Raw genomic sequence first — 15,484 nt, 5'->3', positions numbered from 1 at the left:
ACTTCCTCTCAGTAAAGCTGGTTTAAAAAATACACATGCAAATCTTAAACTAGTTCATGTTACAACATGTATTTTTAGATAGGAAAATGATATCAGTATCACTTTATAACAAAAATACATGTATTACAACTAAGGTGAAACATTGAAAGTATTTCTTTTAAAGTCAAACTTAAGACAAGGATGCCCACTAACACTATTATTATTTAAGATTGTATGGGAACTGATAGGCAATGCAATCAGATAAGATAATGAAATGCAAGATATAATTATTATTTGAAAGAAATTATATTTATTTATATACGACTTATCTAGGAAATTCAAGAGAATCAACTGAAATCTTAATATCAGAATGAATTCATAAAATGTGCTGGTATAAAATTAATATACTTGATGGCAAAAGCTTTTTATTTTAAAGACAAAAGCTTTCTTATGTAACACTTAAAAATGTAAAATACCATTAGTAAGTAACTGAAAACTCTAAGTGGGATTTTTTTAATACAAATATACAGAGAAATCAATCTTGCTCTTGAATATATTGGATCAGTAGTATTAATTCTCTTAATTAACCTCTACAATCAATCAAAATCCCAACACACTTTTGTTGTAAATCAATTGACCTCATATATGTAGGTCTACTCTCGGACACTATTCTGTTGCGTTGATCAATCTGGCCTTGCACCCACTATTTTAATCACTGCATCTTTATAATAAGCTTTAATATATGGTAGTGTGAGTTTTCCAACTTTTATTATCAAGACTGCCTTTGCTATTCCAGGCCCTTTGCATTTCCATATAAATATGAGAACTGGCCTATTAAAAAGCCTGTGGGGGGTTCTGATTGGGACTTCATTGAAAACTGACATGTTTACAACGCTGATACTTCTCTTCCATGAACATCGTATCTCTCTCCATTTATGAGTTCTTCTTTCATCTCTCTCAGTGATGCCTTCACTAAAGGTCTTTGTAAGCTTTGTTGGGTTTACTTCAAGGTACCGGATGTTCTCTGATCTTACTATAAATTGTATTACTAGCTTTTAAAACAAAATATAAAACAATCAATCAACTGTAGTGGCTTTTAAATTTTATTTTCACGTTGTTTGTTGTTAGTATAGAGAAATACAAATTATTAATCAATGTCCCCCAACTATAATGTAGTAAAATTAGAAATAAATGTCACTGAGATAATAACACCACCCCAAAAAATTTCCTTAAATTTGAAAAGTCTCAATAATTCAATGGGCAATAGGAAAATTTTAAAAACCACAATATATTTAACTAAATAATAAAAATCAATTCACTTAAAATTCACAGTACCAGTTACAGTTCAGAGGAAATTTTATAGTTTTAAAAGCATGTAAGAGTAGAGATTAAAAACTAATGAGCTAAAAAACAAAACAAACAAAAAAACTAATGAGCTATAACAGAAAAACAAAACAAAAAAACCACAAACAACCCAATCCAAAAATGGGCAGAAGACCTAAATAGACATTTCTCCAAATAAGATATACAGACTGCCAACAAACACATGAAAGAATGTTCAACATCATTAATCATTAGAGAAATGCAAATCAAAACTACAATGAGATATCATCTCACACCAGTCAGAATGGCCATCATCAAAAAATCTAGAAACAATAAATGCTGGAGAGGGTGTGGAGAAAAGAGAACACTCTTGCACTGCTGGTGGGAATGTGAATTGGTACAGCCACTATGGAGAACAGTATGGAGGTTCCTTAAAAAACTACAAATAGAACTACCATATGATCCAGCAATCCCACTACTGGGCATATACCCTGAGAAAACCATAATTCAAAAAGAGTCATGTACCAAAATGTTCATTGCAGCTCTATTTACAACAGCCCAGAGATGGAAACAACCTAAGTGTCCATCATCGGATGAATGGATAAAGAAGATGTGGCACATATATACAATGGAATATTACTCAGCCATAGAAAGAAACGAAATTGGGCTTCCCTGGTGACGCAGTGGTTGAGGATCTGCCTGCCAATGAAGGGGACACGGGTTTGAGCCCTGGTCTGGGAAGATCCCACGTGTCGCAGAGCAACTAGGCCTGTGAGCCACAACTACTGAGCCTGCGCGTCTGGAGCTTGTGCTCCGCAACAAGAGAGGCCGTGACACTGAGAGGCCCGCGCACCGCGATGAAGAGTGGCCCCCGCTTGCCACAACCAGAGAAAGCCCTCGCACAGAAACGAAGATCCAACACAGCCAAAAATAAAAATTTTTTAAAAATTTAAAAAAATAAACGAAATTGAGCTATTTGTAATGAGGTGGATGGACCTAGAGTCTGTCATACAGAGTGAAGTAACTCAGAAAGGGAAAGACAAATACCGTGTGCTAACACATATATATGGAATTTAAGAAAAAAAAATGTCATGAAGAACCTAGGAGTAAGAAAGGAATAAAGGCACAGACCTACTAGAGAATGGACTTGAGGATATGGGGAGGGGGAAGGGTAAGCTGTGACAAAGCGAGAGAGTGGCATGGACACATATACACTACCAAACGTAGAATAGATAGCTAGTAGGAAGCAGCCGCATAGCACAGGGAGATCAGCTCGGTGCTTTGTGACCACCTAGAGGGGTGGGATAGGGAGGGTGGGAGGGAGGGAGACGCCAAGAGGGAAGAGATATGGGAACATATGTATATGTATAACTGATTCACTTTGTTATACAGCAGAAACTAACACACCACTGTAAAGCAATTATACTCCAGTAAAGATGTTAAAACTGATGAGCTAAACTTCCAACTTAAATTTTTCAAATGTCAGAATAAATTCAAATAAAATAGAAAGAAAGAAATATTAACCATATGGAGCAGAAACAGAAATGGTCAATAAAAAGAACTATTTGGGGCTTCCCTGGTGGCGCAGTGGTTGAGAGTCCGCCTGCCGATGCAGGGGACACGGGTTTGTGCCCCGGTCTGGGAAGATCCCACATGCCGCGGAGCGGCTGGGCCCGTGAGCCATGGCCGCTGAGCCTGTGAGTCTGGAGCCTGTGCTCCGCAAAGGGAGAGGCCACCACAGTGAGAGGCCCACGTACCACAAAAAAAATAAAAATAAAAATAAAAAATAAAATAAAATGTGCTTATTATCGTTTGTACCAATTGACCTTTTCTGAAATCATGCAGTATTGAGTCATGTCTTTAAATCTGTTTCCATGCCAGAATCTTATCAATATATAAGAAATTTAGAAAGACTAGGTGCCAAAATACCCAGCACAATACTTGTATATTTTTAGAATCACATAGAACTAAAATCCCAGGAACTAAGAAAACTCTGGACCTTATGTGGTTTATTCCTTCCATCACTTCAAACATACAAAGTAGGGCCTATAATGTTATTTGCTCACAATATGTTTACGTCTTCCACATTCATACCAGTATACATCAGATTTGCTCATTTTGGTTTTTTTTAATTAACCAAGTCTTACAGTGATTATTTAATGTCTTTCTATAAATCTCATTTTGTGCTGTTACAGAAGACCTCCATTTTGAAAATCTACATTGTAAAAGAAGCACATGTCTTTAATGTCTCCAGACAAAAAGCCTTACAGTTAATTTCACTGTTTGCACTTTGGGGTACAACCTACAGGGAGGGCCTGAAAAAAGAATGGGAGGGGGCTATTAAATATTTTTAGTAAAATGTTGCCTTTGTCTTGTGCAGAACATGTAGAATATGTGCTTTAATTTAGTAAATATTTTTTAAAAGGTGGAAATACTTTATTGTAGCTAAAACAATTCTTAATCATAAAATTTCTGAAATTCTTGTAATTTTTTTTCAAACTTATCTGAAGTTGTTTACCATTTTATTTTTGTTTGAAGTGTGATTCCCAACCTCTCTTGAAAAAAAAAAGGGTTTCTGCTAATGAATTGAGCAAACATTTAATATTTTATATGCCTTTTGAGCTGTGTAACTTAATATTTGGGATATTTGACAATTTGTTTTATTATGTAATTGATAAAATGGTGATGTGTATTAACATTAGCTCAACCATATATTTATACTGTCTGCAAACATGTGGTTATAGTTCTGTGGGAGAAATAATTTGTCAGTGTTCACCAGCTTGTAAAAATCTAGTGTGAGAGCTTAAACGTTAAATAAATGATGAAATGCAAAAAAAAAAAAAAAAGAAAGAAATTGGTAGAGTACTCCTAAAACTTCACATTCAGGGTCCTACTATGGGATGCTTTTCTACTCAAAGCTATTCAATCTTTCCTAACAATATTGTCCTCTACCAACAAGAGTGCTGCTGATGCAGCATTTCTTAAAATGCTCCATAATTATCTATGTGATTTTCTTTCCAGTAAGACACCCACCTCACAATTCCTTCTGCCTTCAGTTGTATTGTTGGGTGTGAAATTAAAACACAACAATGCACATACTCATTTAAGTGATGACAAAATGAAGAGTCTTGACCAAGTATGTGCATGTAAAAACAATAACTACATCATGACTGCTACCTGGACAACAATGATTATAGGACACCATCAAATGAAGATCTATATGAATCTCTGACATATTAAAATGGGGGCGGGATGTACTTCAGAATCTATGAAATATGGTAATAACGAAAGTTCAGCAAGGTTACATGATCAATACAGAAACAGTATCTAGGGGCTTCCCTGGTGGCGCAGTGGTTGAGAGTCTGCCTGCCGATGCAGGAGACGCGGGTTCGTGCCCTGGTCCGGGAGGATCCCACATGCCGCTCAGCGGCTAGACCCGTGAGCCATGGCCGCTGGGCCTGCACGTCCGGAGCCTGTGCTCCGCAGCGGGAGAGGCCACGACAGTGGGAGGCCCGTATACCGCAAAAAAAAAAAAAAAAAAAAAAAAACAGTATCTAAAAGAAAATCCTATTCACAATAACAAAAATGATACAAATTTTTTTCTAGCAAAAAATCTAACAAAAGTTGTGCAAGAGCTTTATGAAAAGCAGTAGAATATGCCCAGATTCAGACCCCAGCTCCACTACTTAGCATACATCTATATGTATCTACATATTATTCTATAAATTTGATGCAAATACAATAAAAATCCAACAGTTTTTCACAGAAACTGACTCAAAAATAAACAAAGGAAGGAAAATAGCTTTAAAACTCCTAAGAAAAATAACACTTATTAAGATTTAACTATAAAGCTATCATTGTTAAATCAGAGTGGTATGGTATATAGTCAAACAGACCCATGAAATCAGAAGAAAGTAGAAACAGATGTATATATGTGAGAATACGATAAACACAAGTTGCATTACAAATTAGTGAGGAGAAAGGCTGAACTACTTGGCAAATTCATACTAAAAAGATAAAATCAGGGGGCTTTCCTGGTGGCGCAGTGGTTGAGAATCTCTCTGCTAATGTAGGGGACACGGGTTCGAGCCCTGGTCTCAGAGGATCCCACATGCCGCGGAGCAACTAGGCCCGTGAGCCACAACTACTGAGCCTGCACGTCTGGAGCCTGTGCTCCGCAACAAGAGAGGCCGCGATAGTGAGAGGCCCGCGCACCGCGATGAAGAGTGGCCCCCGCTTGCCACAACTAGAGAAAGCCCTCGCACAGAAACGAAGACCCAACACAGCAAAAAAAAAAATTAATTAATAAACTCCTACACCCAACATCTTCTTTAAAAAAAAAAAAAGATAAAATCAGATTCCTATATCACACAACAGAGAAAAAAATTCCAGATGGATTAATGACCTAAATATGAAAAAGCACAGTATCATTATGACCTTGGGGCAGGGGAAGAATTTCTTGCAGATACAAGAAAACATAAACCATAAATGAAAAAGAACTGAGGACACTGACTACTTTCACATTAAAAAGTCCTACACAAAAAAATATTCCACAAACAAAGCTAAAGAATAAGCCACAGACTAGGAAATGGTATTTTCAGTGTATAAAACTACAAGCCATTAGTATTCAGAATATAAAAAGAATAACCATAAACCAATGAGAAAAAGGCAACAATCCAATAAAAAATGGACCAAGGATAGGCACAAGCAAGTCATAGAAAACTCAAATGGCTAATATAATACATGGGAAAAAAGGCTCAACAACACGAGTAATCTAAGAAATGCAAAATGAAAACAGCAATGAGATACCGTTTATACCTAAAAGATTGGAAAAAAACTGCAAAGTCTAATCTTTTGGCAGTGGTCTGGAGAAACAGGCTCATACACAGCTGATGGGCGTGTCGAATGGAACACAATTTGACATTTGGCAATTCCCAGTAGAGTTGACAAATGCACAGACTCTTGAATGTAGCGACTCTACTTCTATAATCCCAAGAGAGAAGAACCCCATATAAGGATGCTCACAACAACATTGTTTGAAATTGCAGACAACTGCTAACAACCTAATGGCCCCTCCCTAAGAATAGATAAATAAACCACAGTATATTTATACATTAAAAACAAGTAAAATGAATGAACCAGATCAGTAGTTTTCAAACTTCTTGGACTCAGGACCTCTTTACACTCAAAAATTGAGGACCTCAAAGAGTTTTTGTTTATGTGGGTTCTATCTAGAGATGTTTATATTAGAAATTAAATCTGAGACACCTTAAAAGGATTCATAAAAAATAAACCCACTGTATATAAACATGAACATTTTGAAATAACTATTTTTCAAAACAAAAAATTGTGAAAGGAGTAGCACTGTTTTACATTTCTGCAAACCTCTTCAAGGACGGGTTTGATAGAGGACAGCTGGATTCCCATAACTGCGTCTGTGTTCAATCTATCATGACGTCACGTTTCGTGGAGGCTCTGTACAGTACTTGTGCAGTGTACAAAAGAATGAGGCTGGAAGAATCTCTGGGATCCCTGGGAATTCCTGGAGCACACTCTTGAGAACCGCTAAACTAGATCTACATACAACATAAATAAATCTCAAAAACACATTGCTAAGTGAACAAATATATATATAAAATGATAAACACAGTATGATACCATTTATGTAAAGTTAAAACACATAAAGCAGTACTTGACACTGTTTGTGGTACATACATATTAGGACAGCGGTTATGTCTGGCAAAGAAAACACAGGAATGGGATAGGGAGGCACTCTTCGATCTGTGAGATTTTCTTTCTTTAAACACAGAAAGTTATGAAGCAAATATGTAATAAAATATTAAGATCTGTTAAATCTGGGCGATACCTGCTTTTCAGTAATTCTGAAATATTTCATAATTTTAAATATTTTTTCAATCCTAATGGCTGTATTCTTCAAGGCCACGTAGCTTCCTTAAAATGTTACCTCCCTTTGAGTAAAATATAGTTACAAGATTCCTGGATTTTATAAAAAGTTCTTTGGAAAACTAACTTGACAGGACTAAGTATACACTGGCCATATTAACCCCAAGCTTAAGCGCTGGGGGCGGGGCCTACTCAGCTTATGTGGCATATGCCTTCCTACGCACACCCCTTGCTCAAAGGATACAGTGACTAGACAGATGCTTGAATAGTTGAAAACGATTCAACTACACAAAATTCTCTGCACCCCAAGATTGAGAGAATTGCTTTTAGATAACTGTCATTACCATGTACCAGGTAATGCTCTGGGACAAGGATAAATGAGAACCTGTCTCTACATCCAGAGTTTAGAAAAGATAACAAAAATACAAGTACACAGCTAAAATATAAAAGGTTAAACGCTAAATTAAAACATACCTATATTGCTATATGAGACAGAAGAATGAGCCCGGAAAAATGATGGTGCCATAAACAGAAAGAAAGCTAGAAGCAGGAGTTGTTTTAGGGGCTCTGCGTTTAAAAAAAAAGTTTTTTTCCCAATAAATAGTACTGGGCATCTACTACGTTCCAGATAAATTTGGTTTCAGCCTTGTTCAGACAGTAAGACACCTGAAAGGAGGTGGTCAGTAGGCAATGCTAGAGAAACTAGAGAGGATGGGCATGGTAAAGGGCACAAAAACCACGCAAGAAGATTAAGAGAACAGGATAGACAACTGACCTTGAGGAAAATCCCTAACAGAAGGCAGAGAAAGTACAGAGTTTCTGAAACAAAGAACACTTTTAAATAACACACCTGCTGACATGCTGTAGAAGTTTCCCAGTTTGGGAAACAGCGGATCTAGGAAAAGTGGAATGAAAAGAAATGAAAACGCTGGTGAAAGGAGAGATAAGACAGCTGAGGTTTTTGTAAGATGAGCAAACCTAGGAATGTTTATAAGGAGAGGAAAAGGCATCAGCAGAGTTAGAGGGCAATGATGCAAGTGGCAGAATCACACTGACAGAGCTCCATCCTTTGGGACCAGTGGATCCCACAGGCAGAGCATCTGGGCCTGAAGGAAGCCAATTCTTCCCACAAGTGAAGAACAGGAGGACAGCCTAGGGAGAGGCAGAGGAAGAATATGAAGTGGAAGGAAGGAAGTTCAATTGCTTAGATCAGATGGCTGTCTATCTTTCTGGCTTAAGTAAAAGATTAGGTAATCTTTGCTGAGGCTGAGGGGTTTCAAGGACAGGTTGAGGAGTTTAAGAGTAAAAAAGAAAAAGTCTGGAATTGCCAGTGTGCATAAACACAAATAGTACAAACAAGGTCATAAGTGGCGATACAAGTCCAGGTAGGTTGAGAGAGGAAGCATTTACAAAAAGCAATGTGGCAAAAAATTTTTCTTCAATGCATTGTGAGCATGTTTTTAAACAAGGAAACTTGCATCTATCTGAAAGATACACAAGTTAAAAACCAACACCTCATTTATCCAAGACAGTTGTTCCTCCAGTTTTCCAGGCCACCCTTTCAGGCAAACAGCACTTTAACTGTTTCCAACAGAAATCCTTCCAAAGCATACACCCCTGTCCTCTTAGCTATACGACTGAAGCCAACTCTTCATCTTAGTCACCCACCCTTGCCGTGCTGGAACACGTACTCTGCGGCTGCACTGCGTGTGCAGCAGTACAACTCTCGTTTAGAATTCTGTGTCTTTCCCAGCTGTCAAGATATAAAGCAACTGCTTCTTTCAAGTTTACGTTTACCTTTACCGTCTCAACGACCACAGACTGCTTTAGCAACTTGCTTCTAGTCAGCCTCCTAGAACGCACTGTGTCCCAAACTTTTCTAAACCATAGCCCTTTAAGATAAACATGAGAATATTCAGTTCCTTCCCTTCCCCTCATGGAGCAATCACTGCTCTGACCTGTTGCAGTTTAGGAAAAATAGAAGAACTGAAACAACTTTCTGGTGAATATTTATGCTACCTATAGATTTACGTATCATAAAATTCTAGGAAACACATTCCCAAATGTGCAGCGAGAAGAGCTCAAATATTAATCAAAACACGAGAAGGCTTAGCTTAGTAAACAGCCTTAGTTATTACCCTCTTAATCAAAACGGTGGTTCCTCTTACCAGACTGAAGAACAGGGATTCCAAAAGGACCACCTGACGGCTGCTGTCTTTTTAATCATCGCTCTTCTACTTTTCAAAACTGACTTGTTCAAAAATTACCATGGGGATACTTACAGGTTCATTCCTCATTTTCGTGAAGTAACCCACAGCACTGGTCCTGTAATTTTCAACCACGGTAAATGAAAAGCTACAAAGCCCTCCCCATCTGTTTATTACAGAGATTATAATAACTCCTGAGCAAGAAGTTACTTGGAGCGAGAAATCAGGACAGAAAAAAGAAGTAGCTGCCTACTAGATATGGATTGTTGAAAAAGTAGCAAAATTGTCTGAGCTTCTGAACATCCTTGATAATCATTCCTGCAGCGAAACAAACACTGGTTGTCACACTATCTCTCAACTTTGAAACTTCCTAGGCCAATGGAAGGGCTAAGTGACTATAAAGCCGGGCTCAGGTGCGTCATCACTCTATTACTTGAGGGCTCCCTGGCCTCCTCCATTGAGTATAAGCCCCTCCACCTGGAAAGCAAGCTCCATCTACCTTATTTAGCTACCACTCCCCTACCTACACCGTCAACTCCAGCCAAATTACACATACTTGCTGTTTTCTGAAGAAGCTTCACCCTTGAAATGCCCTTTCCCCACCCCCATCTCAGTCTAACAAAGTCGTACCCATCCTTCAGTAACCTTCTCGAAATGTCACCTAACCTCGTTTTCCTCTGAAACCCCAATAATTGGCTGTACCTTCCCGGCAGCACTTCAGTGCATTTCACCTCATCTCATCTGCCTCTGAACAACGAACTTCTTGGAGCCACCGTCTGCATTACAAGAACCTTTTGAATCTTTCGTAGCACCTAGCACCGAGTTCACAGTAATGTAGTATGCAATCAAAACTACTTTAAGGAGTGGAATTCCACCTTAGAATTTTTCAAATCAAATAGAATACCATACCAGGTACAGGAACAATAAGTACTGCATCACGTTACGTTGTCCTTCAATAAGAAAATAAAACCTTCTGCCCTTTTCTTACTCCTGAAAAATAGTAAATACTACCAACAGATCGCTAATAGCTTAAATGCACCTTTTCTAGAAAGTTGTTTCCAAATTAATGAAATTCAAACGACTCCGTAAAATTTTTATTTCTCCGTTTCCGCGCTGTGCAATTTGCACTTTTCCCCTTACTACATGAAAGAGTGAGAACTTCTTTCCTATCAATTTTTTAAAAAAAAATTTATTCCTTTATTTCTTTCTTTACTCGAAAAGGCAGTGACTGTTGGAAAACAACCGCATCTAAAGCACTCTAATTCACGTGTGACTTCGCTGAGGTAAAAATAAAATGTCTTGGGGTCCCACTTGCCGTGGTGAGTCCACATGCCTGGGCGGACCCTCAAGTGACCTGTAACAAGCGCGGGGGAAAGGCGCGGGGCCGGGGACGCTGAGGAACGAGATTGCCCCAGCGGCTGGGCGCCGACGAAGGCCGCCTGCGGCAGCTCGGCTAAAACGCAGCGGAAGCAGCAGCTAGTCACGGGGGCTGCGGTAGGCAGGGCAGGAAGGAGGCGCTGCCGCCGAGCGCCTAAAGCCCGAGCGCACTTCATGGCGGCGAGGGCAATGGCCGCTGTGGGGAGCGAGCACGCCCCCTCCGCGCGCACACGCTGCCGTGCCGGGCCTCCGGGACCCGTCACCGGAGCCGCCGCCACCGCCGCCACCCGCTCTCCGACCCCCCCTTACGGGCTGTAGCGGAATTTTCTCTTCAGACACCGCCTTCAAGATGGCGGCTCCCCCTCCCAGCAACCCCCTCAATCGTCCCCTGCTGCAGGCGCCGAGCCGCCGCCATCTTGTCCCCCGTCCCTCCCCCCCTCACCGATATTTACATAGCGAAAATCGGCCCGGCCGGCCTGCGGCCTTCACCTCACGCCTGCAGCCTTCGCCTCCTTGCCAGGCCTCGCCCCCGCGCAGTGCCCCGGGCCGGCCGCGGCACCGACCCGGGGCCCTTCAGCCGCGTCCCGGGCCACCGGCCGACCCTCCCCCAACCTCCGCCCGTTTGCGGAGCGCGGCTTCGCCGCCGCTCGGGGCAGCCGGGCTCCTCCCCGGGCCTAACTGCGGCCTCCTTGGGGCCTGCTCGGCGCCGCGCGCCACACCGCCCGGCCTAGCGCGGAAGGGCGCCACGCGGGCCGCCGACCAGGCCGGGACCAGGCCCCTGCGCGCGCGCTAGGCCCCGCGGCCGCGGCGGCGCCCGGAACTCACCGGACGGGCGTGCGGGCGGTCGGCGACGGTGGCGGGTGCTGCAGGCCGGCCTTTCTCTGGAGCACTGGGCCGGGCTCCGGCTGGTGGGGCGGGCGGAGGGAGGGAGGAGGGGCCGAGCTCGGAGCTGACAAAAAGCGGCCCAGCTCCCCGGCACGGGCCCGCCGTCAGCACGTCACGTCACCGCCCGGGAGAGAGACCCAGGAAAATGCGGAAGGGTACATAGGCCCCCTCCTTCGCCCGGTGTGTCTCCCTGGTGCCCCGGTCGGCGCGCTCACGCCCTGCGTCCGGGGAGCCCAGTGGCCTCGCTGCGGCGGGGTCTCCGGCGGCCGGAGTCTCCGTGACAGCGCCCCCCTTGTTTCCACCTCCTCCGCGCTCCCGCCCGCCGCCGCCGCTACACACGCGCCGCTGCCGCCGCCTCGGCCGTAAAGCCCGCGCGGGGCCGTGGTCCGCCGACCCCGTGGAGAGGCAGGCGGCCCGCACCCGGCCCGGCCGCCCCCCACCATCTCCCGTGGGCCGCGGCCGCCCCCCGGGCCCTCCCCGGAGACCTACCGCCTCTCCGCGCCGGTCCTGGCCGAGGCGCCTGCTCGAGTTGTTTGCAGGCCCTCAGACCCCCGCCCGCAGTAAATGTGTTTTCTTCATCCCCGTGGCTGGAGAAGAAGATAAATTTAGCAACCCCCGCCGTCCCCTGCCTTCGCTTAAAAAAAAAAAAAAAACTTTGAAATAAAATGAAAATAGGCTTGCCAGTCTAAATGGGTGCGTGGGCAAAAGGAGGGGGAGAAGGGTTATCCTAGAGCACCTACCAAACCGTTTAATTTTTTTTCTAAATAAGCGTTCAATCAGAGAACCTAATTGATTTTATTAGTTTACGGCGGAAAAAATAAGGGTTACGTTTTGAAACTGGTTTCGCACATTGCAATGAACACGAATTTTTACTATATATTTTCTCTATATCCTTGTTTCAAAGTAGGGGAGTCTATGAAATATGTCTTGTGTGATTGTTTCATAAATAATGAATTTTTCACATTCTTTGATAAATACAGAGGGAGGAGCAGAATTGGGATTTGGGTGTTTTTTACAAACTACTTAAGTCTTTCAAAGTTTAAAAAGACTTAGGAGAGAAAGAAAAACATGTATTTGAGTAAATAAAACATTTATCAACCCCAAAAATGTGTATTTTGCATTTTCGTTACTGAAATTTTTATGCTCTTTCCATACTGAACTTGGAACCTAAATTATGTTTAAAACTTACTAGTTAAACGCTAAATGATGTAGCCTTTACATTAATCCGAATCTAATATGCTTTATTTCTTCGTTCAATTCACTAAATGTTAGATAAAGATATATATATATTTTTTAATTCTTTGAGCCGCACTGCGCGGCATGTGGGATCTTAGTTCCCCCATCAGGGGACCCACAGGGGACCCACACCCACTGCACTGGAAGCTCGGAGTCTTAACCACTGGACCACCAGGGAAGTCCGATAAGTATACTGCTAAACAGTATATAAAACAAAAGTTATAAGGCAAATAGCATATTGGTGTGAAATCTCTTCTAATACAGAGGCCTTGTATTTTAGTTTCCTGTCATAACTTTTTAAAACTCCCAGAATGCAAGTTGTCCTTTCCCTCAGACCTCTTACAATTATAAAATTGCTTTCAAAAAGGAAAAGCAAAGGTACAGTAAGAAATAATCTGAGGGACTTCCCTGTGGTCCAGTGGTTAAGAATCCTCCTGCCAATGCAGGGGACACGGGTTTGAGCCCTGGTCCAGGAAGATCCCACATACCTCGGAGCAAGTAAGCCCGTGCGCCACCACTACTGAGCCTGTGCTCTAAAGCCCGCGAGCCACAACTATTGAAGCCCGCGCGCCTAGAGCCCGTGCTCCGCAACAAGAGAAGCCACTGCAAATGAGAAGCCCGCGCACTGCAATGAAGAGTAGCCCCCGCTCGCCGCAACTAGAGGAAGCCCGCGCACAGCAACGAAGACCCAATGCAGCCATAAATAAATAAATTTTTAAATGTAGTAGAAAAGAAGTAATCTCTGAGAATGTACTTGATGGTAAGTTTCCTCTCAAGGCTTTAACCTTGATTTTTTTCAAGCAATTAAATGATAAATGACATGTCTTCATCATTTATAGAAAATTCCACTGGGCTGTGATATAGACTATTCACAGAAAGGTAAATAAAACTAATATTTTTTTCAAGTAAAAAATAAGTGAGCAATAGCTTGTATACCTACACTAATGTGATTTCAAAATATTGATAACCAGCGTTTAAGTACTTTCCAAGGGCCTCCTTTTAATGCTATGGCATGTAAAGAACGGGGTCTCATCAACCATGTAACTGTAAGCAACATGAACACAACCTAATGTCAGCATTCTTGTTAGTTCTTCCATAATTACCATCAAATACTTCTAAGTCCACTAGCACTTAAGAAAAAAAGTGTCAAGGATCATAAACAAAAAAGATGTTTGCAGAATTTACAAAACCAGAAGTAGTTTAGGTATCGATACTTTTAAAGAGCCTTTTGCCATTACTTTTCATCCATAAAGAGACTTAACTCTGATAGGAAAAAAGGAAGGGATGGCCTAGTTCTATTAATTATATTAAATAAACCATTACTGGAGTCCAACAAATATTATTCTATAGATGACTGTACAGATGAGGTCAGCTATACTTTTTTTTTGCGTTTTTAAAAAAGGGAAAATAATTTGTACTTCAAATCCGTTTACGGAAGGCTATAAAAAACAGTGTATGATAAAAATCATTTTACTGGAATTACATTTAATATAAAATTCTCGTGTGGAAAAAGTGAAGGCTCAAAGGAAGTGTGAACAGCAGAGATCAGGAATTGTTCGATGTAATAAAACACAATATAGGTTGCGAAAATATTCACAGTAGGACCTTGAAGACACCTAAAATCACTGAAAGCATTTGGTAATCAAGCACTAAGTGATTAAGCCCCTGACACCTTGCACTTAAAGGACCTACTGCAGCCTCTCTTGCATTGATACTTTTCTTCCTTCTTTTAGTATTAGGGACCTAGAGAATTCTGAGCACAGGGAGTAAAAAGATGTAGTGTTTGCCCTTGGGGAACTCAGAATAAGGAGGCTGTGTATGGCTGAATACAAACATTCTTAAGTGCTTTCATTTTCTCACCTAAATAAACACACAATAAAGTGAAATTTTATTTAGGGAGATTGAGAGCAGAACATTTCAAAGGCATATGCTGTGAATACAAAATAGATGGTTTCAAAGCAGCCAAAGGGATTTTGGTTATGTGCTAAAATTTATTTGTTCCTTCAGAGCTGTTAATGTATATTAGATAGTTAAAAGCAACTACTCAAGGTTTTGACAGTGTTTTAATAACTTAACTAAAAATCCCTGACATGTTTATAGGTCCTTGAGCCAGGAATAATACAAGGCCTTTCAATCATTTTTCCAGAAAAAGATTATTCAGAAAAGAAGCTGTTAAAAAAAAGAATAAAAGAAGTTGTTGCTTTTCATTCCTCATCGCTGACTGATGGAAATACAAATAAGAAACAATAAATTATTAGCTTATGAGAAATATAGACCTTCTTGAATAAAGTTGTGGTAATTCATTACATTATATCCCAAAGGTTAAAAAAATATTTACTTTCCCCTAGAGAGACCATAGTTTTATTGAACTAAGCATGCCCTATAAAAATTTACCATTTATCTGGTACTTGATACTTATCTTAACATGAGCAAGTTGCATCATGTTGGAATTCAGCTGACTATAATTAATGCCAAGTAAGAATTTTTACTCTGAGTCTTTAAACCACACACACTCCCCAAGGGAAATAATTTTAAAATAAACAATGACTGACAATTAGGTGGTTTTTGAACAG

General features: G+C 41.1%; 1 protein-coding gene across 4 annotated transcripts in view; it reads right to left on the bottom strand.

The window, feature by feature from the left end:
- The window catches only part of ZFX (zinc finger protein X-linked), a 57,406-nt gene extending 45,689 nt beyond the window's left edge, over nucleotides 1-11,717 (bottom strand). The window contains exon 1 of one of the 4 annotated variants that reach the window (XM_082610414.1): nucleotides 11,616-11,717. The gene's annotated coding sequence lies outside the window, so the exon portion shown is untranslated. Of the gene's footprint in view, nucleotides 1-11,242; nucleotides 11,502-11,615 lie in introns of those variants that run through there. The other 3 variants (XM_082610410.1, XM_082610411.1, XM_082610412.1) reach the window with 3 other exon arrangements.
- Nucleotides 11,718-15,484: the final 3,767 nt, after the last annotated feature.

Source organism: Mesoplodon mirus (assembly GCF_964341445.2).
Source record: "Mesoplodon mirus genome assembly, chromosome: X".
Lineage (NCBI taxonomy): Eukaryota > Metazoa > Chordata > Mammalia > Artiodactyla > Ziphiidae > Mesoplodon > Mesoplodon mirus.
The sequence above is the reverse complement of the archived record's forward strand: the minus strand, read 5'-3'. Positions and strand labels throughout refer to the sequence as shown.